This window comes from Oryctolagus cuniculus, chromosome 1, assembly GCF_964237555.1.
Source record: "Oryctolagus cuniculus chromosome 1, mOryCun1.1, whole genome shotgun sequence".
Taxonomy (NCBI): Eukaryota; Metazoa; Chordata; class Mammalia; order Lagomorpha; family Leporidae; genus Oryctolagus; species Oryctolagus cuniculus.
In genome coordinates this window covers 105,092,211-105,118,421 of record NC_091432.1, presented here as the reverse complement: position 1 = coordinate 105,118,421, position 26,211 = coordinate 105,092,211, and the positions used below count along the sequence as shown (strand labels likewise).

Below are 26,211 nucleotides of genomic sequence, written 5' to 3'. Positions count from 1 at the left end.
CACATGATTAAACTTACCTGTATCTACTCATAAACTGCATCTCAAGAGCATTGGTGAATGGATCAATGTCAGCCTAGAGAGGAGGTCCCTACTGTGCCAAGAATTTATCTTAATCCTCCTTTAACTCCCACCCTTCTACTGCAAATGACCAGAATGAACGCTGAGAGCTGAGCTACCAAAATCCAGGTGGCAAAAAACATTACAGAGACACTGATAGACTAGAGGAGATGGCTGGAGTATGGTGAGCACACCCCTGGGAGGTATCTGAGATACCTCAGTAGGGGTGGGGACACCCTATTACAGCTGTTTCTAAAACTGAAAACGTTGGGCTTCAGAAATATTTTAAATGGGCTGACTGGCAGGGACAGTGTCACCTGATCTGCAGGGGGATGATGGCATGTCAGGTGAGGCTGGAGGGGAGCCTGGGGCTGAAGGGGTTCCCCAGTACGGAGAGAGCAAAGCTCGTCCCTCACCCACTTTTCTCTTTCACTGGATTGGCATCCGCATCCCTCTGGCTGAGCTCCGTGAAGGAGACTTATGGATCGCACTACCTGCTTTTAACTAAACCAATCTTCCCCCAATGAGTAGCTGGCTTAACAAAAAATATCCCCACAAAGAAATAGTGGTTTCACAATGATAATAAGGCAGGCACAAGTGAACAGCACGCGGACGGCAGGGCAGACGGTTCTACTCTCCTGAGAGCTGTGTCAAGACAACAATAGCCTAATGAGAAATGAACAGAAATCAGCAAAAAATGAAACCATCGGGGCACGTGTTTGACCTAGTGGCTTAGACACTGCTTGAGATGTCTGCATCCCATATAGAGTTCCTGGGTTTCAGCCTTAGCTCCGTTTCCAAGTCCATCTTCCTTATAATAATGGGAAGGTGGCCGGGAGGTGGCTGGTGATGGCTCAAAGAGTTGGGCTCCTTCGGTCCACGTGGGAGGCCAATTGAGCTCCCAGCGTCTGGCTTAGGTCTGACCCAGCCCCAGCCACGTGCGTATTTGGGGAGGCAACCAGCAGATGGCAGATCTCATTCTCTTTTACAAAATAAAAAAAATTTAAATGAAATCAAGAACAATTTCACTGGAATATAGATTTCATTGTAATATGGATTGAATTCACTATATGAACCTTGCCCTAGACATATATTCTGGCTTGAGATACCAGTTAATGTTACGTGCACACAATGTATAAAATAATAAACACACATATATGTAAGAGAATACTCAAAAGTTGTTTACAGATGAAGGAGTCCGTCAAAAACATGCATAAAAAAGTAATCAGGATTCATAAAGTTCAAAAGAAGCTGGGCCATGGGCTGATTTTAACCATAATGAAACAAAGGAGATTCTCTCTCTCTCTCTCTCTCTCTCACACACACACACATACGAGTGCTCATCCCACATCCAATAGAGAGCAGCCTGTGCTGTGATTTCTCTCTTTCTCTCTCTCTCTCTCTCTCACACACACACACACACACACACTCACACTCACACACGCATGCTCGTCCTACATCCAATAGAGAGCAGCCTGTGCTGTGAAAACGCTGAGGTCTGCAGCTGAGCATGAGCCATACAGCAGGTGCCCATGTGCCAGGGCTCACAAAACACCGAGCCCCATCTCAGGCTGCCTCCCTCCGGGCAGCTCTATGTCCCAGAGCATCCCAAGAGGCTGCTGGAGCACAGGTAGAAGCAGAAACACTGAACTGCCAGAGGCCAGCCAGAGGAGGGTTTCTTTGTTTGGTTTAAGATTTACTTATTGGGGCCAGCACTGTGGCATAGCGGGTAAAGCCACCATCTGCAGTACCGGCATTCCATATAGGTGCCAGTCAAGTCCTGGCTTCTCCCACTTCCAATCCAGCTCTCTGCTGTGGCCTGGGAAAGCAGTAGAAGATGGCCCAAGTCCTTGGGCCCCCTGGCTTTGGATCAGCTCAGCTCCAGCCGTTGTGGCCATCTGGGGAGCAAAACAGCAGATGGAAGACCTCTCTCTCTCTTTCTGCTTCTATGTAGCTCTGCCTTTCAAATAAATAAATACATCTTTTAAAAAAAGATTTACTTATTTATTCAAAAGGCAGAGAAATAGACCGAGAAGGAGAGACAGAGACATCTCCCATCTTCTGGTTCACTCTGTGCCAGGCCAAAGCCAAGAGCTGAGAACACCATCCTGGTCTCACACATGGTTAGCAGGGACCACGCAGCTTAGGCACTGCCACAATATTGGCCCTGGAGGAGGGTTTCTGATACCAGCAGGTGCAATCCTGACTCTACAGTCCCTGAGTCCATGAAGACACAGAGACAGCAGAACATGGGGAGCGGATTTTAAACATGTCAGCTTGCTGTCAGCAACAGGTAGCCCACTCAAGTGTCACTCCATGCAGTAGGAGCTGTCTTCCCTTTGTCCTGTTCAACCCTGCAACCCAACACCCTGCACCGTGCTTGGTGTCGAATCCTTATGTGGTAAATGTCTGAGATGGTGATGATGCACTGCTTCTCCCTTGAGGTATTCCTGAGGAGGATGCATGGTCTCATCTCCAGGATACTGCCCACTCTAAGACATTAGTATTGTATCTGCACACCCCCTCCTTCCTTGACAGATGACGACATCAGCAGTAACAATTTTTGAGCCTCTTCCCCACTTTTTATCTGATTCCTCCACATTTCTATAGGTGAATCTCTATTCACATCAACTTTGATTCTGTTCTCCTAAATTAGCTGGGCTGCTGGTTTTCATCTATTCCCTCTGATTTCTGACAACTTCTTCTTCTTTTTTAGCTGAAAATGGATGCAGAGATTTTTGAGGTCAATTCTGCCAAAAATCTGCAAATAATATTTCATTTTACTTCTCTTCAAAGGTTGAAAATAAATTCAAAACCAAATGTTTTTGCTAAGGCTTAAGGAAGAAAAAAATGTAATTAAGGGCTGCAAATAGAGGTGTGGATCTTGACACACATCAAGCTGACAAGAGCACAGGTCAATATTTGATGTCTCCTGTAACTTGACAGGACAAACAAGAATGAGTCCTTAAACCACAGCAGCTTGTTAATAGAAATTAGATTATTTTGTAAAAATGATTTCAAGTGGAAACAAACAGTGGAGGAAAACACTACCCATATGATGAATACAAAAGATAAACATTTAAATTGTTCAGTGGTCTTCTTTGGAAGTGCCATTGTACGTAATATTTTGTAGTGTAACTAAATTTAAAAGACATTTCACTCATCTTTTTTTTTTAATTACCTTTTTTATATATTTATTTTTATTTGCAAGACAGAGTGACAGAGAGAGATCTTCTTCCACCTACTGGTTCACTCTCTCAATGCCCACAACAGCCATAGCTGGGCTAAGCTGAAGCTGGGAGTCTGGAACTAAATTCACACCTCCCACAGGAAGGGGCAGGGACCCCAGGATTTGAGCGATCACCTGCTGCCTCCCAGGGTGTGCATCAGCAGGAAACTGGAATGAGGAGCAGAGCTGGAACTCAATCCAGGCACTCTGCTATGGGATGCAGACATCCTAACTGCTGTGTCAAATGCCTGCCCCGCTCATCTCTGATTTTATAAGAAATATCAAAGAGCTGACTTTTACCCCGCCAGGAATAATCAGCTAATATTTTCTGTAGAAGGCTCTGACTGACATTAGTGAATTATTTTGTTCAGAAGACACAATGTATCCAAGCAAGCCTCTTCAGTGACAGTCTGGCAAGAAAGCCTGGTATATAGCAACCTTTGCTATTATCCAGGAAAGGTAGGCTAAGCCTTACTGGGACAGAGCCCCATGCGGGCCTAGACATCAGGGCCAGCCTCAGTGCGTCAGGCAGAGGCTGTGTGGCCCTCTGTGACGGATGGGGCACAGATCCCGCATGCTGGATGCACAGGGAAGATGATCCTTGAAGATTACCCCACACTGAAACTCGTAATGTTGAGAAACGTTGAAAATGTGGGTCGGCGGGATGATTAAATTCCACAAAGATTTCCGGACTGTGTGGAAAATACATTATTCCTTCAAGACTTAATCCAAGGGACAAGAAAGCAGGTCATTTTTTTATCTCTGTGTACCACCAGCAAGATTAAAATACAAAGAGAAGCACATTCAAATATAAGAATGTTATTGATGCAATAAAACCGAGTAAGGCGGAATCGTGAAAGAGCCCAGATCCTGGGTACCCAAGGGCAAGGTGGAGGGGAAGGCATGTGTGTATGTCAAGAGAAGACTCAAAACACAACACCAAAAACCACCGGCTCAACTCTGCGGGCTCCTGCTGTCACTGTGTGCTGTGCGGGGCCTGGAGCTGCTGCGAGACTCAGGCAACATGGTGGCTCCCCAGGTCTGAGCTGGCAGAAGCCCCCGAGTCCTGCTCCATGACAGATGCTGGATCGAGATAACCAAAAAGAATAGGAAATGTGAGCAGCAGCAGCTGGGCCAGACAAATCCAACTTCCCACCTGCTGTTGATTTCCACATTCATCTCTCAGACCCGATCCCCGTCCACGTAAAAATCTGCCAGCACGTCGAGAAATTAATCAATCTGGGGACAGGGAGGGGGTTCTCCGCGGTCGACGTTATATTCTTTCTGTAAACACATTTGCGCAGCACAGAGACAGCTGAGCCGCACACCAGCCGCTTTCTGGGCTCTGCAGTAATCACCCGTACACCTGGGACTCACACAGCCCGCACTGCTGTGTTCTGAGATGAGAACTTTTTTTTTTTTTTTTCTCCTTGGGTAATGCTGGCTTTGGAAACTAATTAGATAGGTCTGTGTTTTTTTGTTTGGCTTCCAGGGTGCTCTGTGGACCTGTGATTTGCATTTCTGTCTTGTCCCTCCCTTGTTGCCTTTGTTGCTTTTCCTTTTGTCTGCACACAGATCAAGAATGATTCGGGAGCACAGGACGCCTCAGACTCTGAGTCTCCGTCTGCGTGGAAAATCCAAGGGCTTTGCTTGCTGCAAGACAACCTTTATCCGAAGACCATTTCCGTTCAAGGAAATGCTCTTTAAAATGTCTAATTCCCTACTGTGATTTCTTGTAAAGTTCTAATTAGTTGTGCACCGTAATGAATTCTGTAAATTGCAGAGTTTCACTGAAAGCTTTTAAGGTAAAAAAAAAAAGGGGGGGGGGGCTCTAATAATGAGTTTTTGCCATCACCAGGCTTGAGGAAAGTCATTTTGAGATGTGGGCTTCATGTTTTTGGAGACGTCGCCTATCTTAGAAACAATCACAGTGTTGAGTCTCTAAGTAGTATTTGTTGCTGGATGCCACCAGAATGTCAGATGACTGAGTAATTAGTGATGTCTGTACGTAGCGTTACTTCCTTCTCTCTCTTCAGAGGCCAGGAACATAATGGAGAATTCAAGTCAAGAAACATCTTGCGACAAATGTGTTTTCAGAGCTTCCATTTTAAAATAACTCACTACTGGGTCTATAACTGGCTTCCTTTAATGGTCAGCAAGCAGCTGGGTTTCCAGATAACATGGAGAACATAAAATATTCCTGTTATTTAAGCTATTTCGACATTTTGCTCATATTCTCTGAATTTTTGGTCTTGAAGGGGAAAGAAAACATGGCTGCACTGCTTACCCTCTCCTCCTCCTCTTCTTCTTCTTCTTTTTTTTTTTTTTTTTTTTTTTAAAGCAAAGCTTTATTCCATCGTCACCCTTTTTCTGTGGTGGCCTGGTTTGCGGCTACCATGCTACTTTTTATCCCACGTCTATTTTTCAATCTCCCCTCTCTTCTTGGACTTAATTGAAACTGGACTCTCACGGGCACGCTGCCCAGCTTGTTCCCTCCCAGGAGGAGCAGGGGCCCTCTTCTGCTTGGTCAGTGTCAGCCCTGACCTTCCCCTGGGTGTCCTCTCCTTGTCCATCACAGAGCCCTCGGGTCCCCCAACTTCGACCACTACCCACAGCCTTTCACCCCTACTCAACTCCTCTTATTTTTTTTGAGTCCAGTTTTTGCCTCTTGTCTACACTGCCCTGCCATTTCCATTCCAAAAGAAGATCAGGCTTCAGGATTGGAAGCTACTTCCTACAGCCCAGCTTCCCACAGCACCCTCACATCGTCCCTAAACCCTGCAAGCCAGTTCCCAACCCCAGACCACCCCAGCTGTCCAGCCGGCCGCAGATCCCCGAGACAGGAAGAGCTGGCCCATTTCTGCCAGCTCGGGCAGCGCGGAAGCTGCCCAGGCGTCACTGCGCTGGCCTCCATGCCTGTGCGACCCAGGCACAGCAGCAACTATTCCAGCCCCTCCCGTGTCTGCCTGACTTCCCAGCCCCCCTCACTCCCCAGCCATGTCTTTGCAGGGAGCACCTCCCGCGCGACAGGGAAGGGCTCCTTCCGTGTGTGGGGCTCCTTTGTGAAAACCTCCTTCCTGGCCACGGTCCCCCACCCCTCCTCACTCTTCACTAAGAACAAGACCTCCCCCCGCCCCCGAATTCCAGGTCAAGTTCGTTCCGGCCCACTTTAATGTTAGCCCTTCTGCAGTGCTCCTCACTGTGGCTTAAAACAAGATGGCATCCCTTTGCTGGACAGCGCCATTCTTTCTCTCACTCTTCCATCGCTCCCCTGCGTTCCTGCCACATTCTTGGATTCTGTGCCCCCTAGTTGTAGGCTCTGCATTTGCATTCACCCCTTGCCTAACCATCCAGTTGGGCTCCTTTCAACTCCACAATTCTACTGAAGAGTGCACTGCAAATTGACCAAGCACCTGCTTTGTGGCATTTCCATTAGAATTTCTCTTTCCCTCAGTTTTGAACACTGCATGGATATAAGAATCCTTTTAGAAGGCTTTAAGGAATAGAAGTCTGAACAATTACTCTCTGCTCCCTCCTCCCCCACCCCACATCTGGATTTAATTGCATGGGTGCGGGGCTGAAGCCTGAGGGTGTAGGAGACTGTTCTGAGATCCTTTACTGGGTACCTGGGAAGACCCTCAACCTGGGCTCCAGCTGTGGTGCTCTCTCTTTGCCTTCCCCCGTTCTCCTGGTGACTCCTTCAGGTTGTATTTTTGGATGCCTGTATCTTTTATCCAATAGATAGCATCCCTTGTCCCTATCCTCTTCCCGGTATGAATCATGCCCAAATCTTGCCTCCAGTCCAAGCCTAAAACTCAGATCTCCACTATGTTTCTCTCTGCACGTTTCATAGTGACCTGGCTATGACTAAAATGATACAATGTCCCCCACTAGCTCCTTGTCTCATTCTCACCATTCATACTATGTGTTAAATAAAAAAAAAAAAAAATAGGGCGGACACCGTAGCTCACTTGGTTAATCTTTGGCCTGCGGTGCCGGCATCCCATATGGGTGCTGGGTTCTAGTCTCAGTTGCTCCTCTTCCAGGCCAGCTCTCTGCTGTGTCTCGAGAGGGCAGTGGAGAATGGCCTACGTGCTTGGGCCCCTGCACCCTCATGGGAGACCAGGAGAAAGCACCTGGCTCCTGGATTCGGATCGGTGTAGCTCCAGACCTAGCGGCCATTTGGGGAGTGAACCAATGGAAGGAAGACCTTTCTGTTTGTCTCTCTCTCACTGTCTATAACTCTACCTGTCAAATAAAAAAAAAAAAAAAAAAAAAAAAGGAAAGAAAGAAAAACAAAGTCCCCTCCTCTCTGGTCTAGGGAGAAAATCCACTACCTAGGTAATAAAAAAAAAAAAGGGGATTTATTTATTTATTTATTTATTTAAAAGGCAGCATTACAGAGAGAGCGGGAGGGACAGAGATCTTCCACATGCTGGTTCGTTCCCCAGATGGCTGCAACAGCCAGGACTGAGCCAAGCTGGAATCAGGAACTAGGGTCTTCACCCAGATCTCCCACTTCGGTGGCAGGCTTTTTCCCGGGTGCAGTTCTCAGAGAGCTGCATCAGAAGGGGAGCAGCTGGGACTGAAACCTGTGCTCCATTATGGGATGCCGGTGTTCAAAGCAGCAGCTTACTCCTCTGTGCCACAATGCTGTCCTTACGTCTTTAAAAATGTTTTTATTAATTGATTTGAAAGGCAGGGGATGGGGAGGAAGAAGAGGAAGGGGGGAGAAAGAGAGATCGAGATTGAGAGCTACTCTTCCATCCATTAGCTCATGACTCAAATGCCTGCAACACCTGGGAATGGGTTAGGCAGAAGCCAGAAACTGAGCACACAATCTGAAACATGGGGTAGCAGGGACCAACCACTTGAACCATCACCTGCGGCCTCGTGGGGTGTGAACTGGCTGGAAAATGGAGTCAAGAGTGGAACTGGGACTTGAACCCAGGCACTTTAATATGAGGTTCAGGCATTCCAAATGGTGTCCCAATTGCTACGCTAAACATCTGCCCCTAATTTCAACTTAAAGTATACTACAAAATATGGAGAAAATGGAACCTCTGCATACTGCTGGGGGCAAGGCAAATCAGTACAGGCATTATAGAAAACTGTGTAGAGATTCCTAAAAACAACCCCTGAAAAGTAGAATTACTATAGGATCTAGCTACCCCACTGTGTTGCAGAGGTATCAGCATTCCCATGTTCGTTATAGCATGATGCACACAGGTCAAGTAACAGCTAAGTGGGGGGACCAATCTAAAGTGTCCAGCAACAACGAGTGGATAAAGAAACCTGATATATTTATCCACTGGAACACTATTCAGCCTTAAAAATAAGAAATTCTGTCATTTGAAACAACACGAAGAACATTATGCGAAGCGAAATAAGCCAGGCACAAAAAGCCAAATACCACATGCTCTCACTCACATGTGGGATCTACAACAACTGAAATCATAGAGGCAGACAGCAAAGTGGGGGTAGAGGGACCGGAGGATGATGGCAACGGGCAGACAATAGTTGAAGGGTCCAAGGTCTCAGGTAGAAGCACGGTTTTTTTTTGTTTTTTTTTTTCCTTTGAGGTATGCTACACAGGATGCAGAATATAGCAAATAATACTGAATTGTATATTTCAAAACTGCTGAGAAAAATTTCAAATATTTTCACCATAAAAAAGATAAATATTTGAGGAGATGGATATACTAATTAGCTTGATTTAATTATCCCACATTGTATCCATAAATCATAAATATACATATGAATGCATACAATTATAATCTGTTATTTATAATCTAAAAATAAAATTTAAAAAGACACAATCATTTTTTAAAATAATAAAGTACACTAAAATAAAACTCCTGAACATGTTAAGTATCCACTGTCCAACCTCATTTACTTCCAAATTAATGTGAAAGTAAATTAAACCACAAGGGAGATTCATTGTGTTCTATCAATTATACAAGTTTTTGGACACACACAAAAAAGAGGTACTCCCCAAGCCCATATAACATGCAAGAAAGCCTGCTTTCCAGCCTCCTCATTACTGATGTTCAAGCAGTCGCTGGCCCTGGGTTTCCCAGCAAACATTTTCATCATGACATTGGCTTTGTGAGTATTAAGTCATCTTGCCTCCACAGCACTGCAGGTGGATCGGGCAGAATGCAAGACACCCCTGATCTCCACGAAGAGCACATAGGAATATTCACAAAGCACTGGTTAGAAAATGTCTCCCAAGCAGCTCCCACAGCCTCCAGTGTCACTAACTGTCCTGGATCAGGAGGCCCCACCTCGCTGGCTGCGTGCCCAGTGACCTGCACCACCCAGGTGGTGTATTTTATGAAGCCAGATAGTAGGAGCCTCCTCATTTGCCACAGACCCTGTTGCTAAGTCTGTCTGTCTTCCACCCCAAGAACCCAGTCTCAAGGCAGGCGTTTGGTGCTGCAGGTAAGATGCCACACTGGCAGAGTGCTGGGTTTAAGTCCAAGCTCTGCTCCTGATTCCAGCTTCCGCTAACGTGCACCCTGGAGGGAGCAAGTGATGGATCAAGTACTTGGGTCCCTTCCACCACGAAGGAGACCCAGACTGAGGGCCCAGTTCCATGCTCAGCCTGGCCCAGTTATGGCTGTCGCTGGTATCTGGGGAGTAAACCAGCAGGTGGATGATCTGTCTTGTGAAGAAATAAATTGTCTAGGGCACACTTTCAGAACCACTCATATTGCCCGTTAAAAAGCATATTCTTGGTGCTTTCTTATAAACTATATTTTTCTAAAAAAGTCATAACACGGTTATCCCCCCCCCCCATTTGCCTCTCCAAAGGTGACTCCAACCCCTACCTATAGATAATACCCCTGTAGAGCATCTGGGCCTGCACTCAGCCATGCCAATTGCAACAGCACCAACATCACTGAAACCTCCCAGCCGCTCACCTCCTTGGCTCCCATCCTTGCCACTACTCTCAGAGGCTTCTTTTTTTTTATTTTTTATTTTTATTTTATTTTTTTACAGACAGAGTGGACAGTGAGAGAGAGAGACAGAGAGAAAGGTCTTCCTTTGCTGTTGGTTCACCCTCCAATGGCCGCCGTGGCTGTCACGCTGCAACCGTGTGCTGATCCAAAGGCAGGAACCAGATGCTTCTCCTGGTCTCCCATGGGGTCCAGGGCCCAAGCAAGCACTTGGGCCATCCTCCACTGCACTCCCTGGCCACATCAGAGAGCTGGCCTGGAAGAGGGGCAACCGGGACAGAATCTGGCGCCCTGACCGGGACTAGAACCCGGTGTGCCGGCGCCGCAAGGTGGAGGATTAGCCTAGTGAGCCGTGGCGCCAGCTCTCAGAGGCTTCTAAGGAAAACAGTTCCCTTCTCCATCAGGCCCATCATGACGGAGTCTGAGGGCCACAGCATAGAAAGCAGGTCCAGGCAGCACTCTCCGTCACCTGATCTGGTGTGCCCAGCAGGGAGCTCACAGGAAAGAGCAGAAAAGCATCCACCACCGAGGACCCACATGGTGCTTTCCTCTTCTTAGTATGGATGAATATAAGGAAGCAAACTTTTTCCAACCACAAAGCAGCAAGATTTGAATTCATGACCAGTCCCGAGCTCACATGATTGATATGAAATGATACATTACAAAAATACTTGCAGCAGCTGTATGTTATGAAAGAATATCATCCCACAAGCTGGAATACGAGTGGAGGCGGAAAATGTGCTTCTACAACCTCCTGCCCAAAATTTGTAGGGAAGAGAAAGGGGGCTGGGTTACCAGATAGGAGATAAGTATCTGCCAGCCACCAAACTTCCTGATGCATGCTAAGCACTAACCTTGAAGGGAGAGGCTATGGTAACTAAATGACTAACACAGGAGAGTGAAGACTCACTTTCAGAATGGATGTGTACAGCTCATCCAGTGCGAAGGTAGGCTGGAATATTTACACGCCCATGTTCACCTTAGCATTATGCACAACAGCCAAGAGGTGGGAGCAAGCCAAGTGTCCATCAACAGAGAGACAGATCAACAAGATGCAGGATATATGCACAGCAGAATATTATTCAGTCTTCAAAGGGGAAGGAAACCCTGTTACACACTAAAATGTGGGTGAACCTTGAGGATATTATGGCGTGCAAACTAAGGCAAATGCTCGAACACTCCACTGACATGAGGTTTCTAAAGCAGAGCAGAGACTGCCAGGGGCTGGAAGCAAGGGGCAGAGCAAGGTCGCTGTTTAAGAGGCATAGAGTTCTAATTTTGCAAGAAGAGAAAGTTCTGGAAATCTGCTTCCCATCCTTGCGAATATACCTAACAATACCTAATGGCACACAAATACAGTTGTAAATGGTATGTGTTATGTGGCTTCTTTTTAACCATGAAAAAAAGGCAAAGAAAGAAAACGGCAACTATGGCAGGTGGGTGTGGTTAGCAGGCACAAACTCCAAGCCCTCCCACCTGGCAGAACACCTGAGCGGTCTTGCCCCTACCGTCACACCCACCTAACAAAGCCCCAGATTGCACTCAGTCACTATTGCTTGCATTACTGTTGCTTCAAAGCATGGGGATAGAGCAACGTTAACACTCCACTCACCTTTACATTTAAAATGTTGATCCTTATGAAGTGTAACTGTGAAATGTCTGTGAATTGCCCACTGTGCTAGTGGGCTACTGACAACAATTCACAAAGACACATGCCTCTCCACTCACACACGCCGCACCCCCCCAACCTGAGTGTCACTCAACACCAGGCCTCAGGAGACGTGGCATCAATCAGCCAGACACCCATACAAAAAGGACCATCTTTCCAACCCATCGCATTTCTCTTAAAGGAAAGAAAGCCCAGAGGTCACAGCATGCCTGCTCAGCGCATCAAAACATTTTGCAGTTCTTACCTTTTTGTTGGGATGTGAGATAGATGAAGGAATTCCATTGTGACAGGACACACAGGCACAGCACCAGGGTGGAAAGCAAAGCAAAAAAGAAAAGAGAAGACTGTTAGTTTATGTCCTTGGAAAGAAGGACACAGTGTTCTCCTAAGTAACATTCATTTCATGAAGAGCACAGCAATACACAACACGGATATTTCAATACACAATGACACCCTTCATGAGCGCCACTCTCCTTCCTTCCTAATTAGAAACCTATAGCTTCCGGCACAGAGAACAAAGAGAAGACTTCCCCGTCTACCCAAGGACTTCCCTCCCGAGCTTGTCTTTTCTTAGCTGCTGATTCTGTTACTAAAAACACACAGGACACAACTCCTCCTTCGACGACGCCAGACAACGGGGCTGTCGGAGGGCTAATTTCTCTCCTGAACTCAAGAAAAGAAATCCACTCCGTAAACCCGGATCCAAGGCACTGGCACCAACGCTTGTTACATCGGCCAGCGTTTCAGAGCCGTGACCTGTGAGACACTGATATACACGGCCTCTCAGGCGAGGCCTTGCGGGGAGGTGGCTACTGTTCTCCAGCCCTCGCGGGTGTGGGCAGGGCAGGTGCTCTGGTCCCCAACACCGCTGCGTTGCCTCTCTTTCACACTTGATCTCGGTTTCTCTTATACACAATTTCAATCTTACAGTCTCTCTCACTTGGTCTCAATTTCTCTCATACACAATCTCAATCTCTCCCTCTCTCATACGCACAACCTCCATTTCTCTCCTCTCCTCTTTCTCTCTCTCACACGCTCCAGTATATGCCTGATCCCAAAGCCATCTGCACCCTCCTTAAACCTGAGAGTGGGGCTGACTGCCATTCTGGGGAGAAAATCCAGCGTGGACACCACGGGAGGAGAGGTGGAGCTCCGTTCTCTTCGGGAATCAAACAGCACACTTTACCCAGAGCCGAGGCAGAACTGAACAGATGTGACTTGAGGGAAGCTGTCCTTTTATCATCTTTCCCTTGTTTAAAAAAAAAAGGCAAATTCTCATTGCCTGGCTCAAAATTTAGGTCAGTCTCACGAGTCAGCCAGCTTTCTTCCCATGTTGTACAGACAGTATTTCCACGCCTCTCGTCAGCGTGTGCAGTGAGCCCTGCACACGATACGCTAACAGCTCAGTTGACCGGTGACTGCCAGCAAGGGCTGAGGGGCAACGAAAGGGCCTGTGTGGACAGTGGCCCTAAGCAGGCAGGACAGTGGAAGTCTCTGGAGGACTGGTGTGCTTCCTTTCTCACTAAAGAGCATCATTTGTCCTCATCTGACCAGGAATGGGGCTGGGATGCACAGCTGTGGCAGGGCACGGGAAGTGGTTCATCTGGCGTGGCAGAGATGGGTAGCCTTCCTCCCATTCCCCCCGGGCAGATGGCTGCACACCGTGGCCACACGGCTGGTTCCGGCCAGTGGGCTCTGGGTGGACATGGGATGTGCTGCCTCCATGACTGGCCTGTAGAAGGGCCTGCCGGTTTTCCCTCTGGCTGCCAACTGGCTGGTGACATCCAGCATGAAGACGGTAGAGCTCTACCATCCTGGGCCCCTGAGTGACTGTATGGAGCACAGCCTACCCTGCCCAGCCACTGATGCCTGTGTGAGGAGTCGGTGTCTACCACGCTGAGCACTGAGGCCCCGAGTTAACCTGCTACAGCGGTGCACACCACCCTGACCTGCACACCCCTCACTTCCAGATCTCAGCTTCTACTAGCTGCCTCTGCACGCCTCTAACAAATCCGCCTTTTAAAGCTCCTCTGGACATGTGTTGGTCCTCATAGTCTCTGACTAACATGGACTTGAAGAGAATGCCCCTAGGAGCCCAGTGAAGGGCACAGCTGCCAGTGTGTGGTAGTGCAGCAGGTGGCTTTGTGTCACTCCTCACGCAGCCCTGCAGGGCTCCTGCCAGGGCTGGCTGCTCATCACATCAACTGGGTTGTCTGCCTCTACCAAGGCCCACCTCGAGAAAGACAAACAGGCTTCAATTAAATTTAGAAGGAGCATAAGAAAGAAATTCCTAACAGCAACTGGAATATCTTGCGTCAGACCACAAGGTCTGATTAACTTCAGAGCTAAATATGAACCGAGAGACAACTGTTGCCAGTTGGTTTAGATCAGCGGAGAGAAACAACATGGGTAAAACTCTAGTAGTTTTTCTTGTAATCTATCTTGGGCTGTAAGAAGGTGGTTACTATGAACTGGTAGGCAAAGAAGTCCAACAATAAAACTGTTCTACCTTAGGAAAAACATCCATAGCCACATGGACCCCCAAAACACCATCGATAGAGGCTTATAAAGCAGCCACACCAAGGCCATACTTGTCTCATGTCAACAGAGATGTCTAAATTCACTACTTAAAGCAGGAAGCATCTACAATGTGGATTTCAATGGAATCAATGCTGTAGAGGAAGGCAGGACTTAGGATTTGCAAGCCCTGTTTTCCCGTTGCTTACAAACTACTAATAGAAGCAGGGCATAGCATGAAGCATTAAATAATAAGAAAATAGTACAACTGATATCTACAGAGTAAGCATTGTGCAGAATTCAGTCCATAACCCACACCCAAGTCGTTTTGCAAACCTGCGTAATTTGCCAGCACCACTGTTCCCTGGAGCTGCCAATCCCAGGTGCTCTTTGATTTCTTTCCTCACTGAAACACGTCACTTTCTAGCACACTTTTTAATTTTCATTCAATGTATGTGCACACACTCACAGTTCACAGTTATACCCTGTGCCCTGCACAGTGCTAGACATGTGGAAAGTATATAATACAAATATATCAAATGATAGAACATCACTCCACGGTTCTAAATATGGAAGTTAACAATAAACAAGTACCATGATCCTAAAAATATTCTTTATCCCCTCATGAAACAACCCAGGTTCTTCAGACACTGCTAAGAAAAGCTTAGCGCTCCCAGACCTGCTTCCCGGAAGGACCAGTGAGAAAGGCCTCAAAGTTACCAGGGTCTCAAGTGTCAGACAAAAGATGCTGAAATTTAGAAGATGTACTGGGCCTAGCCTGTGGTTATCTGATCATTTGAATTAACAATGGTATAGCCGAGAAGGTGGCCCTAGGTGTCCACATGTTCAGCCAGTAGAGCTATTAGTGCTATTAAAAATATAGCAATGACATGAAAAGGTAATGTGTGCCCTGCCTAAAATGTTTGCATTGTACGAATACAACAAAACCTGAAGCAGAAAGACCATTATGCTACATCACCAGCCTATTGACTGGTCCAGAAGGGGCTGAAAGAACCTCAAGGGCAGAGTGATTAAAGCTGCCTCACCCTGGCCACTCACCACACATCTTCTTTATTCAAGATCTCCACAATACTGCCCAGGCTCATAAAAGCACCTCAGAACCCAGATTCCTGCCTCTCTCCTAGCAATCCTGGTGCCAGGGTATTTATTTTACATGTTGTGCTCCTCTGGCATGCGTGGGGAAAGATCAGTCCTAAGGAGTTCCTCCAACAGAACGCCACATTTAATCACGGGATAAAATGCACAGGACTTGGCCTTGCTCACTCCTCGTGTTCATCTCACAGCTGTGACTGAGCGGGCGATTCGGGGGCAAAGGACGGCTGCTCATACATCTCGGTCACTGTCACTGGCATAAAAAAATACAGACCCTTGTCTATAGAGTGCCCAGGAAACACACCGAGAAAGAATCTCATTATAGTGAGGACTAAGCCAATGGATGCATACAGAGCCAGAGAAAATCATGCAGAAACCGATCTGCCGGGGCAACAGTTTAATTTTCAAAAGCAAAACTTGGCCCTTAGATTCCACACTAATAATAGATTTTTATTGAAAGTATCTTCATTTGTCAGACAAAAAGGGCCCTCTTCAGGGAACACGGAGGCCCTCCGTCTAACAGAACTGGAAGGAGAATGTTGCCATGTCGTGTTGGCTTTTCCTAGAGTCCCTCTAAGAGACCAAATGGCATGAAAAGACCAAAGGCCTCCCTTGAAGTGCACGGCTCCCAGGTAGGCAATGGCTTAATGTTTCTACTCTCTTCAATTTTTTTTCTGTATTTATTTGAGCGGGAAGAGAGAGATCAAGCAAGTGTGTTCCTATCCACTGTTTCACTCACCAAATGCCCCTAAGAGTCAGGTTGGGCCAGGCCAAAGTTGGGAGCCAAGAATTCAATCCAGGTCTCCCACGTGGGTGGCAGAGACCCAACAACTTGAGCCACCACCACTGCATCCCAGGGTCTGTGTTGCTAGGGCTGCTGGGGACAGGAGCAGAGCCAGGCAAGGCACACACTGTGATGTGGGTGGGGCCAGGCACCGCACCTGGTGTCTTACCCTCTGGGCCAAACACCCTCTCCTCTGTCCTCTCTTTGCTCTACATAATCTCAGTCAGGATTTCATTTTAATAAATTGTGGATGTATGTGTCTCAGAGCACATATATGCACGTGCACACTTTGACAAAGTACGGCTTCAAAAACTCTACAACTACGTATCATGCAAAACCAGAGACTACAAGCCACCCCCAGAGACAGAGCTGCATTTACAAATCACACCCGCACCCTCAGCCACACACAGCTGCTCCTGTCTTTCCACTCACTCCATCCTCTTTGGAGTCCAGGCTGACCTGCTGAGCAGAGTCTAAAATAAAACAAGGTGTACGAGACCTATTTTTAAGCTTGCAAGCCCAGGCACAAAGCAGTGAGCAAACCAACCCCAAGAAACAAGTGACAAAAGGCAGGAGCATGTCGCATAAAGACAGCAGAGGGAAAGGGCACTTCTGCAGGGGTGAGCAGGCAGAGAGCTCTTTGGCACTACTGTCATCGTGACACATGTAGCTTCGCACAATCAGCCCTCCCCCTGGATTGTGGACACTGAGGGGAGAAACTGTTCATCCCTGATTCTTGTACCCAGAGCTCCAAGAGAAGAACAGTAGGTTCAGGAGCCATTCTACTACCTGACCAGACTGGCTGATAACCTACAGGTTGCTTTTATTCCCATTTCACAGAAGAACAAACTGAGGTATGGAGATGAGAGCATGCCAACCCCAGCCCACAGCTCATAAGGTGCACACTGGGGATACAATGATTGGTCTTCCTGTTTTCCAAACCTTTCTCCCATGCCTCCTGTTCCATAACAAGAGCCAAGCAGCAAAAACTTACTGCATCCATGGGCAGTGCCGTGAGCACTGGGTGTTGTTGGAAGGAGAGCGTGCTTGCCAAAACTGTCTGGGGTTAATGGTGCATGGATTAAATAATGGAGCAGACACCAGCCGAGGAAAAACACAAGACCAGCCCCAGGGACGGGACATCACACCTCAGTGCCAGGCCCTCGGTGGGCATGCTACCGGGGGTATTTGGTAGCCCTGTCCACCCCTTCACACTCCCTTCTGCCAGCTCAGGCTGGTACAGGCGCCCAGCACAAACGTGGTGCCCCTTTGTGTTGAAGGCAAATATGCCCTAAGTTCCCAGCAATTGACACAGAGCTGCTTTGCTCGGTCGCAGCCCAATTTGACGGTCAAGATCTACCTGGATCTTTCGCTCATGCAGTGAGTAAGGAGGATGTAGAGTAGTTGCTTAGTTTCTGCTTCTTGCACTAACCACTTAGCTCTTTATTGCTACAGCTCATTTTTCTTTAGATGGATATTGAATCACAAAGTGTGGATACCTCCATTTTTAACATTGGCATTTTATTTATTTATATCTACCCCCTCAACACTACTTAACCATCATCAATTTTTCTGAGAGCAAGGAGGATTTGAAAAGACTATCCCTTAAGGTGTCTGCCTAAAAACACGTTACATTTATTCTTCCACCTTAATCGTCATTCCTTTCTTTTTATAGGAGCAATTAGACCAGCAGTGCTGCAGTGAGCGCTTTGTGTTGAACAGCTCCTGGAAGAAGACAGACAAAAGCATAGGTCCTGAAGCAGTTCCCTGTGAGGGCACGGAGGTCCTGCCATCACCTGGATAAGCCCTTGATTATTGCAATCTGTTCACGACAAATTCTGTTTGTGCAAAGCCCCAGTTTGAATCCTGGTTGCTCTGCTTCTGATCCAGCTCCCTACTGAAGCGCCTGCAAGAGCAGCAGAAGATGGCCAGAGTATCCAGACCCCTGCCACCCATGTGGGATGGAGCTTGGCTCCTGCTTCAGCCTGGCCCAGCCCAGGTCATTGCAGCCATTTGGAGGAGTGAACAAGTGGATGGAAGCTCTCTCTCCCACTCTCTGTCATTCTGCCTCTCAAATAAGTAAGCAAATCTGGAAAAAAAAAATCTACTTGTTATTCCAAGGCAGTACCTGTACAAGAGAATTACCTGGTTGCTTTTATAAAAATGATTGCTAAACCCTGCCCCTGGCGCTTCTGGGGTGGAGCCCTGGAATGTGTATTTAACAAGCACCCTGCTGAGTCTGTTAGGGAATCAGGCTTGGCGATCCTGGTTCTGACACACAAGAGGGAATGGGACAGAGTGAAGTGCAGTGCAGACAATGAGCAGAAACCACGAGCTTCTTGGCGCTTCACGCTGGAACGAATGTGGCCGGGAGGCATCAGGCTCTGCACTGACACAGGCGGGAGACACACAGGCAGGAGACACGCAGGAGGATTCCTCTTCCAGTGGAGGTTTACACCTGGCCAGGTCCCTTGCATCGAGATGTGGCTGGCTGGTCTGCAGTATCCGGCGCACTGTCAGGGGGCCCAGGGGATGCCGGGATAAGAGGAAACTGTGTAGGCAGTTCTGCCCGAGTCTGCCCAGTGCACTGCCATGAGTTTCCCTGTTCTCTATCTGCGTCGTGGGGGAATTTTCCCTGTGATTGCAGTGGGGGCTCCGGAGCAGAGCGGATTCTGACTGAAAACCAACAATGCTGCTTTTTATGAGAGAAATTTTAATCTAAATGCATTTCAAAATTACATAAGAATGTCAGGGAGATGAGAGAAGCTTGATAATTTGCCAATTGCATCTGCCGAGGATACAATTATGAGAAAAATGAACGGGAATGATGGAACAGACCTCTTTGTGTTACTTAAAGACTAGGCTATGGAATAGGGTGATAAGCATAAGGAGATGGTGGTGATAAACACATCTGAATTAGGGTCCTGAGCACACCCCCCACCCCCGGCTCAGCTCCGCCCTGGGACGGGGGAGCATGGAGACCTCTGTGCCTTAGGCTCTGATCCAGCACCATCTCTCTGAGGAGCTGCCTGACCTTGAGTGAGCCAGGCCGGCCCAGTGAGTCTGACCTTCCAAGAGTGGTGCAAAGATTAGAGCTACTGTTGAAAAGCACAGGGCCCAGGGCCATCCCCAAGGCAGGCACGGAATAAACGGCAGCTTTAATTATTAGCATTATTGTTATTGTTTGTTGTTGTTGTTGTCAAGGGTAGTTTAGGAATGGAGAAGCTCAGAAACATCTCAGATCAAACTTGGCAATGAGGGACAAAAACCAGCCTCGCAGATTTCCCAACGGGTGATGTTGGGATGTTTCAAAGTTGAAGGGCGATTTGGAGCCTGAGACGCTCTGGCCCCAGTCACCTGGGCTGCTCCCTGCCTGGCCAGCGCAGAGAGGCCTCTGCCTGACTCAAGTGCACGCTGCCGCCGCCGCGGAGACGCACAGACAGTTCGGGCTGCTCAAACCTAATAAAGGGCCCTTTCATCACCCCTAAGCTGCCGTCTCTTGCTGTAACTCTACATAGGAGAACGGAAGTTCATCAGTGTAATCCTTCCTTCCATAAAGATCATTGAGATTGCTTTTGATTTGTTTACGACCATTTCCCCACTTCTTCCTAAGTGGAATATGCTGTCATCTTTCAGCAGGAAATGGGGTCAGGAATTAGACTTCTTAAGATACAATGAAAATCTTTAGAGAGGAAATGTGGCTCCTTCCTTAACAGGTGTAACAATGAAAACCAACCTTGTCCGACAACCTTAGAAGACTTGCAGGAAGCCCGTTTGATCAGATCCCTTATTCAAATGCTAAACTACCTACTTATCAAAGTCACCCACTCTGCACAAGCATTGTCCAAAAGTTCCTACCCAACTGAACCTCAGAATTCTAAGGGCTTCTTTCTACATCACTCTCATCCTGTCCCTTAGCACAGTGTCTGATTAGCAGGCTGATTTCATTAGTGTATGTACTAATAGAGATGACAAACATTACATATGCTCATGTATTGCTAAAATCTCTGCCAATGATATCTGAGGTGCTGGGAGCGGGATGGATTATGCTAACGCATCCGGGCCTTTAACGACAGAAGCCTCCGGCAATCTGCACATACTTTTATGACACACATTAAATATACATTCAAGCTACTGCTGAGAAAGTTCACAGAAGTGTCGATCCACGCTCTTTTTGCTAGACCCCAAGTAACCCAGCTGTCAGTAAATGCGTCTAGTATCGCCGTGACGGCTGCGGTGAGAGTCTGTGAGCACACACAGGAATCATGGGGGCTTCTTTTTACTCCTTTTTTAAATTTCAAAGTATTAGACCTGCTTATCACTCTGCCACTTTTCGATAAATTAGTAGCCAAGGCAAGCTCTTCCAAAGAAAGTCATTGTCATCAAGAGCCACAGCAAAGAATGAAATCAGCCCAGTGTCATAGGTAGTGAGGTCTATGAGCACCACAAGACTAACAGCGAGTGAAGGGTCCTGAGCTCTCGGGTGACTCTGCAGTTTGCACTCTGAAGAACACACAACAGCTGCTTTACTGCGCAGACAGGGACTTAGCAACAGTGCCATCAGCCTGCGGGGCTGGATTTAGAGGATTCCAAAGGAGTGGTGGAGATCTGTTTATTTTACTGGGGGGCAGAATGTTGAGCAGGATTTGTTCTGTTGGCCCATTCTGGTAACCAAGGAAGCAAGGCTAAGGTTAAAGAGACAGTCAGGTCCTTACATTCTAGAGAACTCAAATCGTTAGCAAGAGTGGCAGACCAGCCCTGCTGTACCTCACTCCCACCTTGCCCCTTCCTTCTTCCTCCACACAGAGAAGACAAAGGAGGAGAGAGCAGGTGGAGGGCTTGGCTCCTCCAAGGACTTTGCTTTCTCCTCCCCAGAGTCGGTGTCCTCTGTCTCCCCACAGACACCAGAAAGGGGACCATGTAAGAGAATGGCTTTGGAAGAGCCTCCTGCAAGGGAACCCAATACCCTGTTCTCAGGCGGGTGATTGCTAGGTCAGCTGACTTGTTACCTGCACCTTCCCGAGCAGGCGAACAATGACCTGGACAGAAAAGGCAGGGGGAAAGGGGGCAGCAGTCATGTAAGGGAAGCGAGGCCTGTTGCCAGGACTCCATCCAAGAGGGCAGCCTACAGGTAAAGGAAGGAAGGAAAGATTATGGGCTGCCCCAGCAGGGGCAGAGTTGAGGGGGTCCCTGGACAAAGTAGAGTCAACATCGATCCCCTCAATCCAGGAACCGTGGAAGAGGGAGACCTTTGGAGGAGATCCAGGGGCAGGCATTTGGCGGACTGGCTAAGCCACTAGTTGGGACGCTCGCTTCCTATAATGGAGCAGCAACGTTCAAGCTTTGACTCTATTCCTAGTCCCAGCTTCCTGCAGGTGGACATCATGGGAAGCAGCAGGTGATGGTTCAAGTAGTGAGTCCCTGCTACCAGGTAGGAGACCCAGATGGCTTTCCTGGCTCCTGGCTCTGCCTGGCCCAGCTGTGGCTGAGCAAGGCATAGGGGTGTGAACCAGTGGGTAGGAGCTCTGTCTGTCTCTCTCAAAGAAAAAAGAAGTGGAGAAGGAAAGAAAGCAGGGGGGGAGGGGAGGGGGGAGGAGGTGTTCTGAAGGACTCTCCTTTGGGTCAGTATTTGGATGTCTCCCACCTGGTGGGCACCCACCACCACTCTGGGGTACCGGAGAAGCAGCCACACCTACAGAGAGCACTGTATGTGTGAGCAGTGGCATGAGGAACATCTGTGTCTTCTCTCCACCTAAAATACAGGAGGAGAAGGAGGATGAGGCAAAGGTCAGGGTAAGTGTCCCAGAGCAATGGAGCACTGCTCTACCCTTCTCTCAGGTGTGGGAGGGGAGGGAGAGGAGAGTCCCTATCCCCTCAAGTCCCTTCCCACTTAGAGCAGCAAATGATGAAGGCAGGAGGAAACGATGACATACATACCAGGATGTACAACTGGTGCACAAAACCAGATGGCCCAGAGTTTGTTTAAAAGGCAGAATGAGAGAGAGACAGAGAGAGAGAGAGAGAGAGAGATCTTTCACCTGCTGGTTCAATCCCCAAGTGCCCACAACAGCTGGCACTGGGCCAAGCTGAAGCCAAGAGACAGTAACTCCACCCAGGTCTCCGAGGTGGGAGGCAGGAACCCAAACACTTGGGTCATTGTCTGCACCTCCTAGGCACATAATAAAGAAGCTGGATAGGAGGCAGAGGCAGGACTAGATCTTAGGCACTCCTATGTGAGATGCAGGCACCCCAAGCTGCACCTTAGCCCACCGTGCCACAACTCAAATCCCAAGTTTAGTTATGTTATATAAATTAACCCATTTATTATAGGCTACTGATGTCTCAAAGATGGCACCCCTACTGGTCTTTCAATTCTTTCAGCCTTCTGATTACAGACTTCACTGTGATGGTGTTGTATGTCCAGGTGCCACCAGCTACTGTTTGCATGCAGGAACCAGAGTGCCAGATCTCCATGGCTCGTCTTTTCACCTTGATTTTGCTGCAGAAGGCGCAAGTGTTACTTGGTATTCTGGCTGATTTCAGTTTTCCTCACCATTTTCCGGAGGGAGGCACCATAGCGGGTCCCATATTTACCCATGATCCTGACCTTCTAGGTGCGTTTGGCCATATCGCTGCCACCTAGGTCCCAGCCCAGAGAGGTGTTTAGCTTTGAAGATTTATATATTTATTTATTTGAACGTCAGAGTTACATAGAGAGATAGAGAAGTCTTCCATCTGCTGGTTCAATCCACAGATGGCCACAATGTCCTAGGTTGGGCCAGGCCAAAGCCAGAAGCCAGGAGCTTCTTCCAGGTCTCCCACGTGAGGGCAGGGGCCCAAGGACTTGCATCACCCTCTGCTGCTTTCCCAGGCCATTAGCAGGGAACTGGATGGGAAGTGGAGCAGCCGGGACTCAAACTGGCATCCATATGGGATGCCAGCAACACAGACTGTGGCTTTCAAACAAAGATCCCAGCCTTCTTGCTACAAGCAAGAAGGGAGATTTAACCCAGCGCAGTCAGAACAATATGTAGAGGAAAATAAAATCAATGAACCTCCAACACCTTTCAAAGACCAAACAATTTCTTTCTGAAATTTCTGCTCTCATGCAAAACACTGCCTTTTGCCAAAAGGCCCAGAGAGTGAAGAGGAGGGGACAGGATTTGAAGGAAAGCTGGTGCCATCCAACAAACCACAGGCTTAGAAGATCAGGGCACACAGGATCCACTGAAATAGGCTAGCGGGACCTGATCAGGAATTAAGAGCTGCTTTAACTTATCATAAGGCGGGTACTAGTTCTAGATCATTCCTCTTAAGAGAAAGGACACTATTTATATGGTGAATAGACTCACATTTTTTTTATTTTCAATTATCTTTATATACAGAAGATCAATTCAGTATATATTAAGTAAAGATTTCATCAGTTTGCACCCACACAGAAACACAAAGTGTAAAAATACTGTTTCAGTACTAGTTATAGCACTACTTCACAATGGACAACACATTAAGGACAGATCCCACATGAGAAGTAAGTACACAGTGACTCCTGTCGTTGACTTAACAATTTGACACTCTTGTTTGTGGCATCAGTAATCTCCCTAGGCTCTAGTCATGAGTTGCCAAGGCTATGGAAGCCTTTTGGGTTCGCCGACTTCAATCTTATTCAGACAGGGTCATAGTCAAAGTGGAAGTTTTCTCCTCCCTTCAGAGAAAGGTACCTCCTTCTTTGATGGCCCCGTTCTTTCCATTGGGATCTCACTCGCAGAGATCTTTCATTTAGGTCTTTTTTTTTTTTTTTTTCCAGAGTGTCTTGGCTTTCCATGCCTAAAATACTCTCATGGGCTCTTCAGGCATATCTGAATGCCTTGAGGGCTGATTCTGAGGCCAGAGTGCTATTTAGGACATCTGCCATTCTATGAGTCTGCTGTGTATCCCGCTTCCCATGTTGGATCGTTCTCTCCCTTTTTGATTCTATCAGTCAGTATTAGCAGACACTAGTCTTGTTTGTGTGATCCCTTTGACTCTTAGACCTATCAGTGTGATAATTGTGAACTGAAGTTGATCACTTGGACTAGTGAGATGGCATGGGTACATGCCACCTTGATGGGACTGTACTGGAATCCCCTGGCACATTTCTAACTCCACCATTTGGGGCAAGTCTGATTGAGCATGTCCCAAATTGTACATCTCCTCCCTCTCTTATTCCCACTCTTATATTTAACAGGGATCACTTTTCAGTTAAAATTTAAACACCTAAGAATAATTGTGTGTTAATTACAGAGTTCAACCAATAGTACTAGAACAAAAAAAATACTAAAATGGATAAAGTATTACATTGTACATCAACAGTCAGGACAAGAGCTGATCAAGTCACTGTTTCTCATAGTGTCCATTTCACTTCAACAGGTTTCCCCTTTGGTGCTCAGTTAGTTGTCACAGATCAGGGAGAACATAGGATATTTGTCCCTTTGGGACTGGCTTAGTTCACTCAGCATGATGTTTCCAGATTCCTCCATCTTGTTGCAAATGATGCGGTTTCATTGTTTTTGACTGCTGTATAGTATTCTATAGAGTACATGTCCACATTTTTAAAAAAGATTTATTTATTTATTTGAAAGGCAGAGTTACAGAGAGAGAGAGAAGAGAAACAGAGCGAGATCTTCCATCTGCTGGTTCACTCACAAATGGCCGCAATGGACAGATCTGGGCCAGGCCAAAGCTAGGAGCCAAGAGCTTCTTCAGGGTCTCCCAGGTGGGTGCAGAGGCCCAAGGACTTGCGCCATCCCCCACTGCCTTCCCAGGTACATTAGCTGGGAGCTGGATTAGAAGAGGAGCATCCGGGACTTGAACCTGCACCTAAATGGGATGCAGGCATGGCAGATGGTTGCTTAACCCAGTGCTCCACAGCACTGGCCCAAATAAGTCCATTAAAAAAATTTTTTTTAACTTATTTTTATTTATTTGACATGCATAGAGACCAAGGAGACACAGACAAAGTGATCTTCCATTTGCCAGTTCACTCCTCAAATGTCCCCAACAGCTGGATCTGGGACAGCTGGATCTGAGGTTGGTTGGGACCCAACTACTTGAACCACTTGTATCTCCCAGAGTGTACATTAGCAGAAAACTGGAACAGGAAGTGAAGTTAGGACTCGAACCCAAGCACTCTGACGTGGATACAGGCACGACAAAGAGGCATCTTCACCACCAGGTAAATGCCCACCCCAGGCCCACATTCGGACAACTCAAAACCTTTAGAAAGACACCCACAGCTTTCTCCTTCCTTTCCCCTGATTTCCTTTCTCCTTTCCTAGTTTCCAACTTATTCCACCTTCCCTGAGAAGGACTGTTCCGCCCACGTGAGAACCATCCAACTCGTGAGGCCTCCCAAGGTGATGCAGAACCCCCGGGTCTAAGGGGTGGATTCCACAGCAAATCCTACCCATCTCCTGCCTGAAACGCTGTGCTTCTCCCAAGCCCCTTTCAGGAGTGCATTGCCTCCTTTTCCTGTATGATTGGGGCGTGCTTCCCGCACCAATTCCATCCGAGGCACAGCTGTGTCCTGGCCAAGCTCTGTCCCCGCAGGAGAACAGAGTCAGCCTGAGAAGTGAGTCAGGGCCAAGCATGACTGCAGCAAGCTGCAGGGGGCCGAGCGCTCCTAATGAGGCTGGGGTGCAGCCTTACTGAACGGTAGGTTATTACTGCTGTGAAGTCACCTAGACGGCCTCTGCCAGGCCTCAGTTCTCGGCTGTTTGCAAGGTGCAGCGTTACTTTTCAACAGCTGAGGACTCAAACAGAGGACACTTCTACCCCAAAACCCTCCAACTTCCCCTTCCATGGGTAATGATGTCAACCCACAGGTTGCTAACGACCCAGGGAA

The 26,211-nt window shown here is 47.6% G+C and overlaps 1 protein-coding gene and 1 pseudogene across 19 annotated transcripts in view; both read right to left on the bottom strand.

Annotated features, from left to right (window-relative positions):
• The window catches only part of NCAM1 (neural cell adhesion molecule 1), a 329,589-nt gene that overhangs the window by 129,897 nt on the left and 173,481 nt on the right, over positions 1-26,211 (bottom strand). The window lies entirely within an intron of this gene.
• Positions 12,168-22,959, bottom strand: LOC100343112 (large ribosomal subunit protein eL43-like; annotated as a pseudogene).